The 19,497-nt window shown below is 44.4% G+C and overlaps 1 pseudogene; it reads right to left on the bottom strand.

Annotated features, from left to right (window-relative positions):
- Positions 1-4,754: 4,754 nt before the first annotated feature.
- LOC147698579 (SLC35A4 upstream open reading frame protein pseudogene) lies at positions 4,755-5,314 on the bottom strand (annotated as a pseudogene).
- Between the last annotated feature and the right edge of the window lie 14,183 nt (positions 5,315-19,497).

Below are 19,497 nucleotides of genomic sequence, written 5' to 3'. Positions count from 1 at the left end.
CCTATTTTCATCCTATCAGGGACATCTCATTGGTTCTAGTTAGTAAATGTTTTGCAAAGTCCTTTATCTGCACATTACATTATCTCTGAATATGTGTCACCTGTGTTTGTTAGTCATTATATACCCCACCCCTTCCTGCAGTGTCAAACCTAAAGATTGTCAAGGGTACCAAAGGAGGAGATGTGTGTATCTTAAAGAGCATTTAATTTGACCTCTGTTTGAGAACAGGTAAAAGTAGGGGGTTGATGTAGCAGAAGATTGACTGCAAAAAATGGTTGCAACTGTGCACCGGCATTTTACAGCCATCTTTTAATTTAGTGATGAAATGTATCTACTAATAGGACACATCCCAAAATTTCCTGTTGAAGAGGTCACAGAACGACCAAACAGATCTATATTAATTAGGCAGATCAATATATGCGACCCCCTGCCTGTCAATGGCTGCAAACACAGGGGTGGTGGGCTGTGAGGAAAAGCCGACCATGATTCCTGTCTATGCCTTCCCAAACGGGATTTTTTGTTGTTTTTAAAAGCAGCCTGTGTTCTTTTAAGTAACCAGTATTGCTTTAAAAAAGCAAGGTTCCCATCTAGAAAACAGCAGGGGAGCAGGTGGTGGTCCTCTGGACCATCGCCTGCTCCCCTAGACGCTGCCAACATGATTCGTGAAGGGAAAGGAGTCCCTAAGGGACACTTTCCCTTTTACGTAGAGCCTAGCAGCGCGCATGCGCTGCTCTGCGAGGCTTCTTGTCCCTTACTCTGTGTGGGTCTGACTCCTCCCACACATTGGATTGGCTTTAGCGTGTGTCTTTCTATAATAAAAGCACACAAATGGCTAAAGGTCGGTGCATGTCCCACCTCTTTTGAAATGTTCACTCCCATGGAGTTTTGCCTTGGGAGTGAGCAGCGGCGCGAAGGGCGCCGGCTGAAGTGCCTCCTCGTTTATTTCCTGCTTTGCATTAGGGGCACCACCCCCCACCCTCTGAGCACAAACACAGCGTTTCCCTCCCCCCAACCATTCCGTGTGCATCGAGAGAGGCACAGTTTATTTTTTATTTGGGTATTGGCTTGTTAAAGAGGTAACGCTTTTATATGACAGACGGCGCACATACTGCAGCGATTACAAAACAACCATTTGAATATTGGCGTCACTTTCACATATGGTGATTTGGGGCAGTTTACGGTACGTAGGGTCTATTAACTTTGTCGACTTCAGAATTCTTTATTGCACAAGATAACATCTTTGAGATTATAGCGCCAAGCAGCCTGGCTGCTACATTCTAGCAACAGAGTTTTCTTTCTTCTCATCTTGAGGTGGTAGCTCTGTGATGTATTAAAACACAAAAGTCCTGTGTGATCTTGTGTAAACATGAAACAAATGAAAACTTTAAATGCTTTTTAAAAGAAGTACATTTATTTGTTTGTTTTCAGAATCTGTTTTGTGTTTTGGGATCCTATTATGTTTGTGGTCTGCATACATTCTTGGGAGGACTTTAAACAAGCATTTGCAATGCAATAGGTCTCACATTTGCTAGACTTTGTGCTACTGGCATTGTAAATGACAAACCTTTTATCTATGTGTTGGTTTTGAAGACAGATAAATAAAAGGCATTGTCATTTACAATGCCAATAGCTTAAAATTTAGCAAATGCGAGACGTATTGCATTGTAAATGCTTGTTCAAATCAGTTATCATCGCTATTAAGAGGATTGGGATCAACAATGGCTTGAAATTGCATTTGTGGCCACAAACCATTGATACATTCATCTCTGATTCAGAAATAGGAGGACGCCCTTTCATGTTTCCTCCATGTGCGACCCTATATGGATTTCAAAACGCAAGGGATTTTGCTACTGACCGGGCTGCAACACCAAAAGAACTTTGCAAATCTGTTGCTAAGTTTTTGTAGGCCCTGGTAAACCCCCTACACGTCTTTACTAACCATTACCTGTAACAAAACAGTGACATTTAATGGATCCGCTGCTCTGAGATTAGAACCTGTACCAGGTAGTTCTGGGACTATCAGCTTGGATTGGGTAGGATGTGTAAGGCCAAGTTTAGATTGTGTTACATATACATTGATTAATCTGATCACGTCCTGCTATTTTGAAGCTTGCCAATGGCGATTGTATAAATCACCACAGGCCTACATATTAATGTTGAGAAATTCCAAGTGGAGTGTGCAGTGTTGGGGACTCTGGGAGTAGTTTGATGCACACCCAAATAAAACTGATTTACTACGCACCTTTTATATAGATGGGCCCCTTCTTCCAATAGGCTTGTTTGAACCCAATCTGAATTTCCCACACCACAGAATGAAACTCATAACTCACACTATCGGGGTCGGTGTACGTGAGACTGTTTATCACACCGGAACAGGACACAATTCAAGTTTAATGCAAAATGGGCTCCTTTTCATTCCTAGAGCTCACCATTCCAAAGGGCGCCTTAAAAACTCACCTAAAATGTCAGGGAGCTATAGACGTTCAAAGTGTTTGAGAGGAGCAGAATAATGTGCATTTTGCCTTTTACTTCTCTAGACTTGGAAATACTTATGTCTCTTGATACAATTACTATTTTAAACCGAGAGGCTTTAAGTTTAACACTCCGCTCTCCCTTCCAATTATCAGTCTGTCATTCTTAATATTAATACCTGCCTATAAGTGGCAGCTGGCGTCTTTAATCCGTGTCATTACTCAAGAAGCGTTTGACAGAAGGCTGCAGCCTGCCAGCGCGTCCTATCTGAAGCAACCGCAAGGTGACTAGGGGAGATAAAAATGGAACTTCTATTCCTGCAACCCTTACATTATGTCTCTTTTAGTCATCAGCAGAAAAACTTCTCCATGTGTTGTTAGAGAAAGGTTCTTATGAGGCTCTCAGCCTTCCATGTCTTGTTTAGTGTTGGTGATTCAAAGCCATTCATCCTGATGTGAGGGGGACGAGATATATAAATATTATAATTACCCAACACAGTACCCCAAGCACTGCGTGTGTGTTTGTGTGTTGTGTGAGTCTTTGTGTGTGTGTATTTTGAGGGATGGGGTTGAAGTGGGTCTTGGGGGGCAGCCGAACGTAGGGAGGTCTGCCCCGGGGTGTTTGGGGAATGGGCGAGGCCTAGGAGCCTGCTCCTCCCCGGTTGGGCTAGTCGAGCTACTTTATAGCCCAAGGGATATTTATGCCACCATTTTGTTCCACCAGCCACTGTTTTGTGGTATACACGGTGGCTGGTCATAGGTAAAGAAGAGCTTTTTCTAGGAGGTTAGGGATTGGTTTTTTCACGCGTCTTGTGTTATGGCACTCACCCACTGTCAGTGCCTATTTGATGCCTGTCTCGGCTCCAGCCAGGCGCCCTGGCCTAGTCATGAGGTGACTGTAGGGTGACCAACTGGAATGGGTGCAAATTCATGACGGCCAGTGTAAAAATTCAGGACAAAGGGTCAAAATTCAGGACAAAAATTCAGGACAGAAGGTCACAATTCAGGACAAAAATGTGGGACAAAACATACATTTTACAGACATCAGAGGAGGTGGCACAATAATATTCAAGTAAGTAAATAGACAACCAAAATAAATAAAAGTCAAAATAAGTTTATATAAGGTTGAGACAATCGGGAATTCCACAGTTTTTCAGAATGCACGCAGATTTGCAAAGCGACATTAGGCCCTTTATGGAATCAAAATTTGTGCTAATGTAACAATAACCATTAAATAGTATTTTTTTATTTCTGTGTTGAAATCTGACTTTAAACTGTACAGTGAAATAGCTGTTAGTTATTTTATTTTCTCCAGCATGGTGCCAAGACAAAAGCGGAATGACTTGCCTTAGTCCGATGCAGGAGAAGGCACACCACATGCCGTCACTAGCAAGTTCTCAACATAATTTATTAAGCAGAGCAAGAAAGGAACAGCACATTTTATAGCAAATTCAGACCTATGGAACAAATACACTTTGTTTGGTAAGCAAGCAGATAGCTGTGATAATTCTGGGCCAAACTTAATACAGTCCGTCCTTAATCTAAAGTGAAGACCTTGAAATTTGACCCAAAACTTCAATGCTACAATAAAGTAAAGGCACCAAACCACTTGCTGAGTGTAGAGCAGGAGGGTTTCTTATTTGCAGCCTCTTACAGAACCATATTCTCAAGAAACTAGGCGACAGAAATTATGTTCCCAAACAAAAACACTGCAGCAGAGACCTCGTAGCATTGAGAAGCAGAGTACGAACCTGGCTGAAGCAGACCCACGTGGAGAAGTGTGGCTCACTAGTTAGAGGAGGCAGACCTGGAAGCAGAGGTCAGCCCGGGACCAGGGCTCAATTCCCGGCTCGGCGGGGTCTTGAGTCCTAAAATGTCCATGGACTTGACAATTCTCGCTTTGGTGCCGTCTCGATTCACAGGTTCACACTCTGCGACTCTGGGCAATAGCTTGCTTAATCTCCACAACGGCCCCTCGCGGCGGGATGCCTGGCTTTCACCTTGCGGATACCCTGCCGGGGATATCTCACAGGGGAATACCAGGACGGGTTCCCTAAGCAAGCGCTTAGAAACCGCTCGGTGATTTGCGCTATATAAATTCCTGTACATTTGCATTTACATTAATCTGCTTTGCAATTCAGAGATAGTTTAGAATTTAAGAAATATATCATCAACAACTTGACCTTTGGAAACCAGTTGAAGTAATGTACGCTTTCCATTATGAGAGATTTGTGCTGAAATAAAGCCAAATTTCTTTATACATTAACTATTAAAATAGTACAACTATATCTTAAGAGTCTTCAGGTCAGAAAAGGAAATGAAAAGGCTCCTTAGTTCCAGTATAGACCCCCAAACTAAGTCTCCTAATTCGTAGTGTGTGAGCAGACCGGCTGTTTCCGAGTCAACAATAAAACAGCATACAATTCTCTCATTAAGAAGGTGTGCACATATTTCATTGTGCAAATTGTTTAAGATTAGCAGCATGAGAGCTGCAATATATGGGGTGCTTTGCTCCTCTGGCTGCTCTTTCTTGAAAGAGCTAAGGTAATCACGGATAGTTTGCTTGACGTAAGGAACCACATTTTTCTGAGCTGCATAGTACCAGGCACAAATAGCAAAACCTGGGACAGCTGAGGCCCGGAGCTAGGCCACCACATACCCCGCAAGGAAGCCCTTCAGAAATGGAAAACTTAGCAACGAGCTTTCCTGGTTCACGCCAGCTTGCACCTCCTCCTCCACCTGACGCTACAATCCTTCTAACTTGTCTTTCAGAAAAGCCAGGACTTTCAGCTTTGGTGTAGAACCCTTGTCAGCCATCTTCACGTGCAAATTGTTAGGTGCATGCTGTCCCTACAATTGGGCCCATTTTCAATCTATAAGTGCTAATCAGCTGCACTCTCAGAATGACAATGGGCCACTCCACAGTCTGCGTGAGGTCTGGGAGGGGCCGCTGCAGGCAGCCTCTACAGTTTGAAAGATAGGTGCAAGAGGCCCCGAGTGAAAAACTCGGGGCCTCTCCCAGGGAAACAACATACCTTACTGAAATTTCCCATTTCGATTTAAGTATGATGTCTGCAAGGCGTCCGTAATTTGGGGACCTCAAATTACGGACGCCTTGTGACATCATACTAAAATAACGGACTGTCCGTGAAATTTACAGACAGTTGGTCACCCTAGGTGACTGTGAGCAACAGAAGTCCGCCCATTGAGAAGAGCCTCTGCAGGGATCGCAGCAGCAGTCTTAGAGCGCTGGCCGGCCCGCCAGTCCCCCGGGGTACATATCTTGGCCGCAGGTGAGGGATCGGGCCGCTCTTGACTTCAGAAAGCGTTCAAGAGGGGGTGTTTACCAGGCCACAGGGCGGGGTGTTGTGTCCGTGAGGTCCTTAGTGGCAGCACATAAATAATGCCTAGGGGCCCCAGGGAAATTGGGGATGAGGGGGAAATGCTCCATGTGTGATTTCAGAAGAGTGTCATGAGCGTCCACAGTGGGAGGGCAATGAGGGGCGCTTGCCCCCCCCATGGAGCGACCCTCCTTGCCCCCCCTGCGGATGCCCCTGAAAACCGTCACTTCAAGACGGGGTTCTCACTCTCTTTCTTCTCCTTTCTTTTATTTGCTTCCCTGTGAAATGGATCCAAAAAAAAAGACGCTTTTGCTGGAAATGTCATATTTTTCTGAAAGTGCAGCATTGGGAATAAAAGGCTAAAACATGAAAAATAGATAAATAACTAAATAAAGAAAGACAGAGTGGTAGCAAACTGGCCAAACTGATTTTATTCACACTGAAACACAGTATCGCCACTTTTACAGAGTTTGCCAGTGAAGTACAGAGTTTGCCAGTGAAGCGCTATTTTTGTTTTCTTGTTTTTGTTTTCCCTGGACTTGGAACTAGTGCACCAATCCTGGAGGTACTGCAATTTGTGTATTGGAAAACAAAATGTGTGCTGCGGCTCTGCGTCCAGGGAGGTGGACTTTTTACCATACTGCTTACGTTTAGTAAGGATATAAGCAATGGCCATTGAAATGGGTCCATTCAGGGCCCTGTAGTTGTCTCCTTAACTTTTCAGGCAAAAGCACTCACTGATTTCTGAATAGTGAGTGTAAAAGCATTACGGTAACCATGTTGTTCCTGCTTACATTTCCCATGGTTTGATACATTTTGCATTCCCTATAAGTGTTTGCTTTTTCCAGGATGTTGTTACTTTTTTTTTGTAGGCCGCATATTGCTCTTATTTAGTGCGTTATTTAAATTGAGCCGCATCCAGGTGTTTATAGCGGGCAACAATTGGGTTGTAGTTGAAGACAGTGGGAGTTTTTCTCAGTGGGGCAGTACGGTGTTCAGTGGGGGAGAGGATGTGGCACTATGGTCAGAGCTGCTGAATTTGGAACTGGGAACCAGGTTCAGCCTTAATACCCAGTCCACCAGACTACTCTCCTGCGAGAGCACAATCACATGCTAGACCTTAGAAGGCTTCGCAACACCTTAGAAGTCCTGGTGTCTTCGCACCAGCAGGTGGACCCTAGCATGACAAGTGTAGGTTAACCTTCAAGGCTTGTCTACCACTATCAATACTGAAGTTCACCTCCAGTCTTGCGGGCAGGCTTATGAAGCAGCACACCCTAGAACAACAGTCACTGAGGTCACAGGACCCTTGAGAAGGGCCAGCTCTAGGGCAGTGCAACCAGTGTTACCGCACCAGGTGCTGACTTTAGGTGGAGGCATCATGTTTGCAAGTATATTATGGTTTTAAAAACGCTTGCTGCCTCCTTCCTGGCCTCCAGCAATTTTCGGCAACAATAAAAATGTCATGATGACTCTGGTGATTTTTTTTTTCTTTCTTTTCTTTTTTTTAAAAATATTTTTATTGGGATTTTCAGGTGCATTATAAAAAGACATAGCAATTCATTAAGCCAAAACACAGTAGACAGGGCTTATGCCCAGCATTTGAGACATACAAAATACATACACAATGAAGGTAAATACACTAATATACATAGGAAAGATACACAATCGATAATAAGAGCCTTGATGATAAAAACATTTAAAACCCTCCTGGCTAGAAATGTGGATTTAAGCATGGCATACTATGCCCTCAGATCACAGTCTTGCCTCTCTCCATTTTATAATAGGGGCCCAAATGCGTCTTCCGAAATCCCAAGTTTGCAAACCCTTCTGTTCATATAGACAGGACTCTATATTATGTATGCCCAGAATTCTGGAGAGCCACATTTGGAAAGAGGGGGCTGTAGCATCTTTCCACCCTGCCGAAATTAGGATCCGGAGTACCGCCACTGAGATAAAGACCAAAGCTTCCTCATCTTTTCCCAGTTTCAGCTTAACGTCTATAGCCAATAACATCAGGGTAGGGGATAGATCAATCTTATGACCTAGCAGCCCCTCTCAAAAAATGTCTAGCTCGTACCTAACTGGAGCTTGCAGTCTACAATAGAAAAACATATGCAATAGATCTGCTTGTCCAGCATTGCATCTGGGGCAGCTATCGTCCTCCCTAACCCCCCAAGCAAATAACGTTGCCGGCATATGGTAGAGATTAAACACCATTTTATAATCCTAGGCCTGCATATTGAAGACCGAAATATCTTTTTATTTAAGCATAGGGCGAGATCCAGGTCAGCATCGGGATCACCCAATTTCATGGCAAGAGCACATTCGTTTTTTTCCATATCATCTTGGATTCCCATTAAAAGAAGATTATACACTACTTTTATCTTCTTGCACCCCTTAGTTAATAATTCAATCAAGGGGATATCCACCGGAGGCGGCGGCTTAGGTCTTAGTGCCTTCAGGGTTCGCACAATTTGGCCATAGAAAAGCCAATGGTTACATTGAATACCAAACCTACTCTGCAGGACATCAAACCCCACCACCCCATCTCCCTCCATAATGTCCCCTAGTGTCTTATTCCCCATCCCCTTCCAAACTTGAAGGTTCCTATCTGCGCCCAACTGTGGAAAGAGGCTAAAGTTGCACAAATGAAGGTATGGGTTTACCTTCGGAACATTAAAAAACTTTAGGATAGATTTCCAAACCCGCCATGCCCCATCCAGAGTCTTAAAACAAGCCTTTTTATCAAATCTACGGTCCACTTCACACATCAGTAAGCCAATTGCCTTTCTCCCCAACAACAGCTCGAAAATAGAGGGAGGACACTGAACATCAATATTTTCCACACCGGGATTCCCCTCAAAATGAAAAAGGGCAGACATTTGTGTCAGGAGACAAGTCCAGTGGAATAATCTTAGGTTTGGGAGTGCCAGCCCACCCCTTTCCCTAGGATGTGACATAAGGTTGGTGGAAAGCCTGACCTTTCCGTACTGCCAGATAAATCTTATAAAGATAGATTCCAGAGATTTAATTATTTTCTCCTCAAGAAATAAAGGCATGGCCGAAACAGGTACAGCAATTTGGAAAACATCGTCATTTTTAGTGCGTTTACCCTCCCTATTAATGAGAGGTGTAAAACATCTAATCTTCTTAAATCTGCTTCTATAGATTTAATAAGTGGGAGATAGTTTTCCTCCACAATTTTATCAACTGAGGCGACTCTGGTGATTAATGTTCTTCCTAGAGAGGGATCAGAATTTTGTCTAGTGGAAGTTTTGACTCATGGAAAGGTAGCTCAGAGGGTTAATGTACCAGCTGCAAAGAACATGCGCCATGCAGATCACAAAGTGCACATAATGTAAATAAGTCACTGGGCTACTGCTTTTGTCAGAGAGATCCTTTTATTACTTGCAGTTTATAAGTTAAAATCCTAACTTAGAACAGTGAGCTATTAACTGTCATCTAAGAGCTGTATACAAACTGCAAGGTATAAATTAGAGTGTTATGTCCGCCCCCCTCTCCCCCCAGTCTTTGATTATCCTAATGTCCCAAACAGTGTTCTTTTGGACAGAAATCAATTCTGATTATTAAGGAGAACCCCCAACATGGTATTACGTTTTAAATTCCGGGTATTGTGTTTCTCCAGACCAATCACTATAAAACTATACGGGCTACTAGTATGGTTGTCATGTGACTCCAACACCTTGTAGTCCTTAGTCTTATGTAACATTTTCTATACAGTGATTTACACACATATTGATTGTCTCTGTGTAATGTGTGTGATGTAAAGTGCTCTGACACTCTACAATGGTATGAGTGGCGCTGTAAATCAAATTAAATGCATCTGAGAGAGAGTGGTTATGGAAAATGAGGGGCACAGTTAAAGGGTGGTAGTGAGGGAATTCATGGCAGAGGTGGTCATTGGGGGGCACTAACAAACATTAATGCACAGGACACCACCAGTGCTGTGGCTGGCCCTACCCTTGAGGCCAGTCTGAATCACCCATAGGTACCTCCATTGGCCTTGTTTCAGCAGTAGTAGCTGCAACTCACCAGAGATTGGCAATGCAGGATTTGCACGCACACCAAACTAAGTTCGCAAACTTACAGTCACCCGGCTTCATTCACAAGCACTTTTGTCGCATTCTAATCTAGGACCCTGATCGATACTGTGACCTTATGCCCCTATACGGCTATAAATCCATTTATTCCCTATATTGGCATAACCGATCAAATGCAATATTCAGAAACTCGTCTCTGGCCTCACACGAACAGAGCCACATTTCAGAATCGCTTCCTCTGCAACTTCCTTTGCAGCTCATTAGTGCAAATGACATAGCAGAAGTTACTATCTAAGATTCCTAGATTAACACTCCAAGTTCTTCAACAAGATAAAAACTCAGCAACCTGGGAAAGCCCCGCTTGCTATGTTTTGATTAGTAATAGAACTCTAATGAGCACTGATAGACGATCACTTCCTAGTGACATCTTTATTGACGTCTTATGTCCAAAAACCTACGTCAAACAAGGCACCTTTCTGGTATAAATATTACCAACGTTGCCTTAAGCAAACGCTGCTGTCATGCTGAAGCTATCGCTGTCAAGCTAAATGTAAATGTATTTGAGCTTATATAGCGCACAGCTACCCGCAGTGGGTTTCCCGGCGCTTGCTTAGGGAACCCATCCTGGTATTCCCCTGTGAAATAACCCCGGCAGGGTATCCACAAGGTGAAAGTCAGGCATCCCGCCGCGAGTGGCCGTTGTGGAGATTAAGCAAGCTATTGCCCAGAGTCGCAGAGTGTGAACCCATGAGTCGAGAAGGCACCGGAGCGAGAATTATCGAGTCCGTGGAATTTTTGAGCCCAAGACCCGCCGAGGCGAGGAATTGAACCCTGGTCCAGGGCCGATCTCAGCTTCCGGGTCGGCCGCCTCTAACCCCTGAGCCACACTTCTCCACTAATGCTGATACTATCGCTACTGATATCGCTGCAAACGAGCAAACAATGGTGTGGTGAACACAGGAGCCGAACAGCCGTCCCCTGCAAGAGCCCAGCAGATGCAAGCTGCCCGCGAACGCTGCCCCTCCTCCTCCTCCTCGACGCGCTGAGAGAGACGCTGTCTTTTCTCCTGCAGAGAAATCCAGCTCCGGCGTTTCCAGCCTACTCTTGCGAGTGACTGGGATATCCAGTTCCCTGAAGGAGATACCAGACCTCCAGCATTCTATTCCAGAGGTATGGTGTTGACTAAACCCTTAGAGAGAATTCTTGAAGCAAACCTTGGCAAAACCAACTTAACTTAAAGCTACTTACTTACTCCCCTCCCAAGTATTAGGCTTAGGTCAGGTACACTGGGGTAGGCATAGTTAGGAGCACCAGTTGAGTATTCTAACCTGATGTATATATGAATGTATATATGTTTTATTCATTTTAAACCATTGTATGGCTAAGAAACCATATCAATGCTTTTACAGTATTATTTCGCAATACTCATCTTACTGTACATACTTTTTATAATAACAAGTCTTGCAATTGTGGCAATTCATTTCTCTTGTATGAGAAGAAAGACTGTTCAATAAATGTTACCCTTTATTAAAAACGCCCGTCTCTCTATTCTCTACATATTGTGAAAGTAATCTGCACAACAACTGACTGAGTAAAATAACTGTCTATTGTTCACACGACTCTAGAGATTGACTCTTATCTGAGGAGCAAAGTTGTCATGTTGCACGGTTGTTGGAAAACTGAATCCCTTCTTGGCTGTGCCAGGGAAGCTGATCACTTCCTATTCAGTCAAGAAAGTTTCCAGTGACCTCTGAGCTAGTTGGTAACAAACCCAATTAAGTTTAGCATAGTCAGTAGAGGCCTGGAAGATCCGCACTTCTACGTCGATACTACTGTTTATGTTATTCCAATGCGCAGGGCCTATTGGGAAAATAGGAACAACACTACACTTTTAACATGTGCTGCCTGCTTTGGGACAACTGGGATTAATTATGCAGCAAAGGATGACAACATTATGCCGTAGTGTTGACTAAATTATGCATTAAAAAAAAGGCTGCAGCTTAATGCAGTATATTTTCAGATATTTTATTATTTTGACATGTGTACACATGCTAACAGTCTCTGGAAAGATTTTGCCTTATTTGTACCAGTGTAACATACAAAGGCAGCAGTGAGAAAGGTGACCAGTCAACCTTTACAATAGGCCATCCACTCCGCAGCAACACAAGTCACATTTTATATTAACTTTTGATATGTTTGAGCTACAAACAATTTATTAGTTTAAATGGACAGATCATGCAGCAGATCTTGCATTATGAGGCAAATATGGCAGAGCCATTCATGTTTGAACTGCTGTTGTGGAAAAAGGGAGTAGTGCTGATGACAGAAACTCCATGGCTCGGAGACAAATGGCTTGTGTTACCACATTTTATCGTATTTGGTACATTCTGTGATCAGAAGCATATCCCACTTTATGAATATATTTTAATTTCAATAACTCATTATAACCTTAAATAATCATGTGTATCCATTGGTTGATTAAACTGGGCAGTGAAATGCCAAACAAATACAAAAAATTGGGATGTCTGCGCATTTTGGCCACACCCCTGGCTCCACCCACAGATCCAATCCTTGGGTTATTCCCGGCCTTTGATTCTCCGCCCACTGTTCCCCTACTTTTTTCCCCCACTTCGACCACTGTGTAAGACTCAGCATCCCTGGACCTGTGATGTGCCGTCGCTGCGGGCACCGCATGTGCCACACATTTACGGTGCCAGGCATCCGCATAAGGGAGCTGGCCATTATTGTATCCCTAAACGTGGGCACGTTGTCAGTTTGACATTGACTACACGTAGAGGGACTCTAAGTTTCTTTTCAAAAATATAGCTAACATTTGGACCTATACATTTTATTTTGTATAAATTAATTGATTTGTGTGTAAAATTTAGCAATGCCTGGGAAATTCTAGTAAAGGGAGCACCCATTGGCAAATCACTAGCAAGTGTGATTGCTGAATTATTTATTACTAACTTTGACGTTGTGCTTTAACTTTGGATAAAAGTTATCATGAATTCTAGCACCAAGAAGCCAATATTGGTAAATATGTGTGCTACAAATAATCCCCAACATACACTGTGCATACAATATATTTAATCTGGTGCTTTAATCATAGGCTGTTTTAAAGTATTCTGATAAAAATCGAATCGTGCTGAAGACAGCCTTGATTGGTGTTGGCTCGAGGACCCGGAAGTCTGCACACCTAGCACACAGAGATAAAGCACCTTGTCAGAAAGTTTAGCGTTTTCCCTACAGGTGGTGTTTGTTGGCCTGTGGCAGGGTCAGTCACATGTCCTGGATTCCTGGCATTTAATTGAGTCTATCCCAGTTCTGCGCCCCAGTGTTTCTTGTGCCCCACCTGGCACACATCATGTCAGAGGATGGTGATGATGTTAACATTTGGCCCCCCCTGGAAAAATGTCTGCGGACGCCCATTAATATTTATTGGCTTTGGGCTGAAAGCGGCTTCCTGGAGGGTTGGGGTGGTCCTCTGAGTCGCAGGGGGTTTTGGGTGCCTATGTTATGCACCAGAGAAAAAGGTTAATACAACGTTTTGTGGTGTTTTGTGGCCACATAGAGAGGCAAAGTTGAATGCTTATTTCCTTTGAAAGGTCATGGAACTACGAGGTGACAATATCCTTTTAATGTACCACGGAGCATGTGTTATTCATTATAATATATGGTTACAAAAATCACGCTTACCACAAACCATTTAAATCATTGGTGTCTTGCTCTTTCATATGAAAGATAGATTATGGTTGAAGACATGAAAAATAAAAGCGGAATCTGTAGTATGGAATTAAACACACCAAAATGCAGTAAGTAATTTGTTGCAAAACAATATTAGAGTCAGTTTAATGTAAGTGAGACTTTAAAAAATGCTGTAGCTCAGAATGTGAAGAAACTCGCAGAGAGAGTCTATCTTTCCTGTAATGACCTACAGCATGAAAAACATAAACATATTCCATGTATATCAGACCTTTCTGTCTGGTCACTGATCATTTTACAAAAACAGATTTGAAGAAGGTAAAGTCAGTTCTCGACTGCAACTGTAATTATGCACTGTGACCTCTCTCTCACATTGGCTGCTGGCTGTGGCAAGAGGCATTAACTACACAACTCTACTGGAAACAGTTACTATGATTAAGCAACAATGTCATTTATTTATTACAGGTAAGTAGGGACACCCCAAATTGACTGTTATGAGGAAATCAGAAAAAAGGCTTAATGTGGCTTAATGCTGCCTTGTAAATAAGGCTCCCTTTCACGCTGTACTTAGTGTGAAAGGGGAGGGCATTGGGTGTTGCAGTGGATGTTTAACCGCAACTCCCATTGATTTTGACATTGGGACACCTTCCTGCATATAAACAATCTTCCCATACAATGCAGGCACCCTTGGACTATGGTGCAAGGGTGTCTGCATTGGCACTAGGCAGCTAAAATTAGCAACAGCACAGGGAGAAATGCAGGACTGCACAATTTTCTTGTAAATAATGTGCAGCCATGCGTTTCTAAAGTCACGGAGCGTGGCGTTAGCCTTTTTGGCTTAACGACTGGCTGTGCCACTTTTTTGTAAATATGCCTCTAAATGCGCTGGTGCTGAAAATACCAACAGGACAGCTCTAGCTTGCTCAGCATGGTTGTCAGATGTTCAAGAAACTCACCATCGACACCCGGACCGCCAGAAAGCGAACCCAACCTGTTTAATCAATAAACGTACAACTTATTTTATACACAAAGAGTGTCACTGTCGTTTGTTATGTTGCATGCATTTTATTGTTCTAATGTCAAGGGTCCCCACATTATCAAAGGGCTAAGGGTAGCAATGCTATGCTCTTCACAGAGTGCAAACACATAAACACAGGCACAGATTTGACCTGCATGAATGCACACCTGCTGATACATACTTCCCTCTGAATGCTGTTGTGCCACTCTATAACGTATAACTGAGGCTTGCAATTGGAGTGAGTGGTAGGTGCCCTGTCATTAAGCAGCTGGGTGATATTCTGCAAGGGGAGTGACAGCGTCTCAGCCTGTTTCTGTAACAGGAAGGTCTGTAATAATAATGGCTGCCAAATAGTTGCATAAAGATGGTGGAAACAAGGAGACATAAAAGCTGCTTGCAATAAGAACATCGTGAAACTGATAATCTAGCCCCATCTAGTGCTGGCATTTAAGTAATTCCTCCAACGTACAGAAGAGATAACCTTCAGAGAATGTTGAAAATCTTAAAGGGTTTTGCATATCTGTAAAATTTTCAATAAAAAAATTTGAAATAAGAAGAGAAGTAACATTTGTACATTTTACGTTATGTAGATTCAAGGTAGCACAAAATACTGGAATGGACTATTATGCACAAACATATGCTGATACAGGATGAGAGTTGAGTGAAAACTAATTGCACGTTATTGGATGGATAAGATAATAATGAAAGTGTGAAATTCGGTTGCAATTTAATAGTGGGAGTCCCACTTATGTTTTTAAGAAAATGACGAAGATGAAACTGTTACCATTAGGGTTATTAACTTTATGCAAATCTTTTAATGACGCAATGAGAAAAACACGTAAAGAGCAACAATTAGAAGTAAACTTACTGCTTTTATGCATTCTTTTTTTTCAAATCACTCTTTTTGAAGGCTTGGTTTTACAGCTATACAGATCTTTTGGCCACGTACAGGGCAGGAAGGCAAACAGCATAAAATAGATTTAGTACAAGTTTAGCTATTTTGGGGCGCTGGCGCATGCGCAAAGCATAGCACTTCATCATGGAGAAAACAGCAGCACCTATCAAGTTTCCTGGCAAAACCTTTTTGCGCTGAAAGTTCACTTGTGCACTGTGCCAAAACCTTCTTGTCCCATCAAGTACCGGCACTCATATAATTTAAGCAAAGGGGGCAGAGAGAACAGAAACCGCGCAAACAGCATTTGGGGTGTCATACAAATCCAGAGCCAATAAAATCGCATAACCTTGTTTTGTGCGAAATCCTATCAGGAGTAAGTCCTCATGACAACCCTACAACATTATGTGCAGCTTACCGTCGTCATTGAAATTTGCAGGGGCAGATTTACTTCAATTAAAGATCTCATGCAAGGAACCACTAAAGGCCCTTTGCACTATAGCCATATATCTAGCACTGCTCTATTTATTTTTTAAAACAAGCACTGACGGTGACATTACCACATGGGCTTTCTAAATCTGACGGTGCATATTTTTACTGTTTGCGCAATACTTCGCCTCTAATGTCCATGCTGCACTGTGCTGCATTAATCTTAGTAAACCTGGGTCCTATCTTGTAATTAAAACTAATGTACTTTTATACATTTGCATAGTATTAGGAAATAAAAACATGTATTCATATGGCTGAGATACCCGCCACCCCCTCTCGACGCAATCCCCAAGGATGGGAAAACGGAAACGGTTCTGAACTTTTGGAAGGCGGGAGGGAGTGACCCTCCCGGCCGTATTTATTAAAATATGAAACAAAATTAAAAACATTAAAATAACAGTTTCATATTATGTACAATTTCATTTCCACATTACGATGTTTGGCTAACCTTAACATATCTCTAATACAAAGGTTCTCCTAGCCGAACTAACATCCTGCAAAACATTTAACTTGAAATTGTACATCCTAACGTTAAGGGCCAACGGCAAGGTCGTAACCGGTGTCAGATCGCTAAACCAGAATTACCCCCCCCCACTCGGGAGGGGCGACCGTACAGAGGCTGTACCTCAAATGCATCTACCAATTTCCCTTGACTTGACGGGGGCCCCAATGAACTCGACGCCATTTAAAGGTCGTCCGAGGACTCGTGTGAGGTGTCTAGAAGGTAGCATAAACCCCCTCCCCACTCCACACAACTTACCACATCTGCCGTCGCAGGTGTCCTGGCCCCGGGAAATTCCCCAGGAGGGGCCCGTAGCCCCTCCTATCAAGGAAGGGGCCTTGACCGCCTTTCCTTTTCTTTCGGCGGCCCATCCTTAGAAGGAACCGCCTCCCCGTTGAGGGGCCAATGGCCACCTCCCCCGGGCGCTCCCATCCGTAATGGGTGACGCCCCCCCCCATAGGGATCTTCCAATTACTGCTCACCGATCATGACCTTACCGCCCGACCAATAAATACGACAATTTAACTAACTCACTAAATTAAAGACGACCATAACTACTTCACGTATGATTACTGATCAACACTAGTGCAAAACTTTATTCGAAAACATACTCTAGATGATCATTCTCTTTATTGCCTACACAAATAACACGTCCATCATCGCAACCTGTAAGAAATAGAGTTACCACATCACAACTTTATTAAAAATCCACTTGCTGTCTTCAGGGGCTGGTGGGTGGGTCAAAATTGGCTCCTCGTTCCGTCTCGAGCTCACGTGCAGCGGGGAGGTGCAGCTTCAGAGCACAGGAACAAGAGGATGCCTCCTTGGCTTGCTGCTCCTTTTATCCGTCTTCGGGCGGGCGTAAACCCGCCTCCGCCTGCCCCCCGGGGGCGTGGTCGGCGGCGTCAGCGTCTAGGACAACCCACTCTAGGGCGGGAAAAGGCGCGCCCCGGCTACGCCGCTTCGGGCATACCAGCCGAGCCTCGCCTCCCGCCCAAGATGGCCTCCCGGGGGGATCGGGGTACTCCACCATACGTTCGGGGGGACCGAGTGGTCGCCCCTTTCCATATGGCTGAGATACCCGCCACCCCCTCTCGACGCAATCCCCAAGGATGGGAAAACGGAAACGGTTCTGAACTTTTGGAAGGCGGGAGGGAGTGACCCTCCCGGCCGTATTTATTAAAATATGAAACAAAATTAAAAACATTAAAATAACAGTTTCATATTATGTACAATTTCATTTCCACATTACGATGTTTGGCTAACCTTAACATATCTCTAATACAAAGGTTCTCCTAGCCGAACTAACATCCTGCAAAACATTTAACTTGAAATTGTACATCCTAACGTTAAGGGCCAACGGCAAGGTCGTAACCGGTGTCAGATCCCTAAACCAGAATTACCCCCCCCACTCGGGAGGGGCGACCGCACAGAGGCTGTACCTCAAATGCATCTACCAATTTCCCTTGACTTGACGGGGGCCCCAATGAACTCGACGCCATTTAAAGGTCGTCCGAGGACTCGTGTGAGGTGTCTAGAAGGTAGCGTAAACCCCCTCCCCACTCCACACAACTTACCACATCTGCCGTCGCAGGTGTCCTGGCCCCGGGAAATTCCCCAGGAGGGGCCCGTAGCCCCTCCTATCAAGGAAGGGGCCTTGACCGCCTTTCCTTTTCTTTCGGCGGCCCATCCTTAGAAGGAACCGCCTCCCCGTTGAGGGGCCAATGGCCACCTCCCCCGGGCGCTCCCATCCGTAATGGGTGACGCCCCCCCCATAGGGATCTTCCAATTACTGCTCACCGATCATGACCTTACCGCCACAGGCCGGATAGTTGACCGGCTATCCGGACCCCCCACACAACTCCTGCCTAAAGGTCATGTTTTAAACTTCTTAGCCAAGCTATGAGGTCTCCTATGAGTAACTCATTCCCCACCCGGGACAAATGGACCCCATCTCCCAAATACATACTGTCCCCCTTGATACAACCATGCGGAATAGACTGCAGTGTACTTGAACGAAACAATCTAGCCAACTTGTTATTTATTTTCTTTACTGAGTGATTCAGAGCAGAAACCGAAATCGCCCCCCGCCACACTTTTCGTGGAATCATATGGGACCATGCAATTGTGCACCCTGGAACTCTTCTCGCCAACCAACTTACAGTGGAAAGCATTGCCTCGAGAAGCAGTCGTCTACCAGTGGTTACCAAATCATTACCCCCAAGATGGACTATGATTATAGACGGCGGTGACCTTGTCCGCCCTAACAAACCCTCCATAAAATTTTGAAACTGGTCAATACAGAGCCCGCCCCTTCCGTAGAAGGTCACCCTGTACCCGTATTCCCCAGCCACGTGAATCATGTCACCTGCTTTGAATACGTCCGCGGCACGCCTCACGTATGAGTGGCCCACGACCCACACCACTTTTTCCGCAGCCGGTGATGTTTGACCGCTGGTTCCCAGGTGTCGGGTCGACTGCACAGTCCGCCCCGCCTCGTGAGCTTGCGAGACTGTAAACCAAACAAAAACAAGAAGCGTTAGTACATGATAGCAGCTTCACAACATGTGCAACCGCACATACCTTTTGGAACAATTCGAGGACCAACGCCCCAAACGTTTCACTTTCTCTATACTCAGACCCCTGGCTGTAGCCTCAGTAGCAGCCCCTATCCGGAAGGAATGGGTCCCAAACTCGCCGGGGTTCAAACCTGCGGCCGAAAGCGCCATTGCAAGCACCCGCTGGAACTGAAATCTCGTCAGTGGGGTGGCATCAGCGTGCCTCAACAAGGTCCCCCCCATGATGACGCCCTCTGCAATAAATATTCCTCTAAGCAAACAACAGGGCACATGGGAGATCCGGGAATCCGATGTATTACTACACAATCCCCTATCGCACCCTGATCAGCCTTGGACCTGACAAAGGAGACAGTCATTGTCTCCCCCTTTACCTGAATATGCTCCCGGCACAGTCCCCCCACCGTATCCCGTTTGTTCTTCGCCACCAGTTCGCTTA

This window comes from Lissotriton vulgaris, chromosome 8 (genome assembly GCF_964263255.1).
Source record: "Lissotriton vulgaris chromosome 8, aLisVul1.2, whole genome shotgun sequence".
Taxonomy (NCBI): domain Eukaryota; kingdom Metazoa; phylum Chordata; class Amphibia; order Caudata; family Salamandridae; genus Lissotriton; species Lissotriton vulgaris.
The sequence above is the reverse complement of the archived record's forward strand: the minus strand, read 5'-3'. Positions and strand labels throughout refer to the sequence as shown.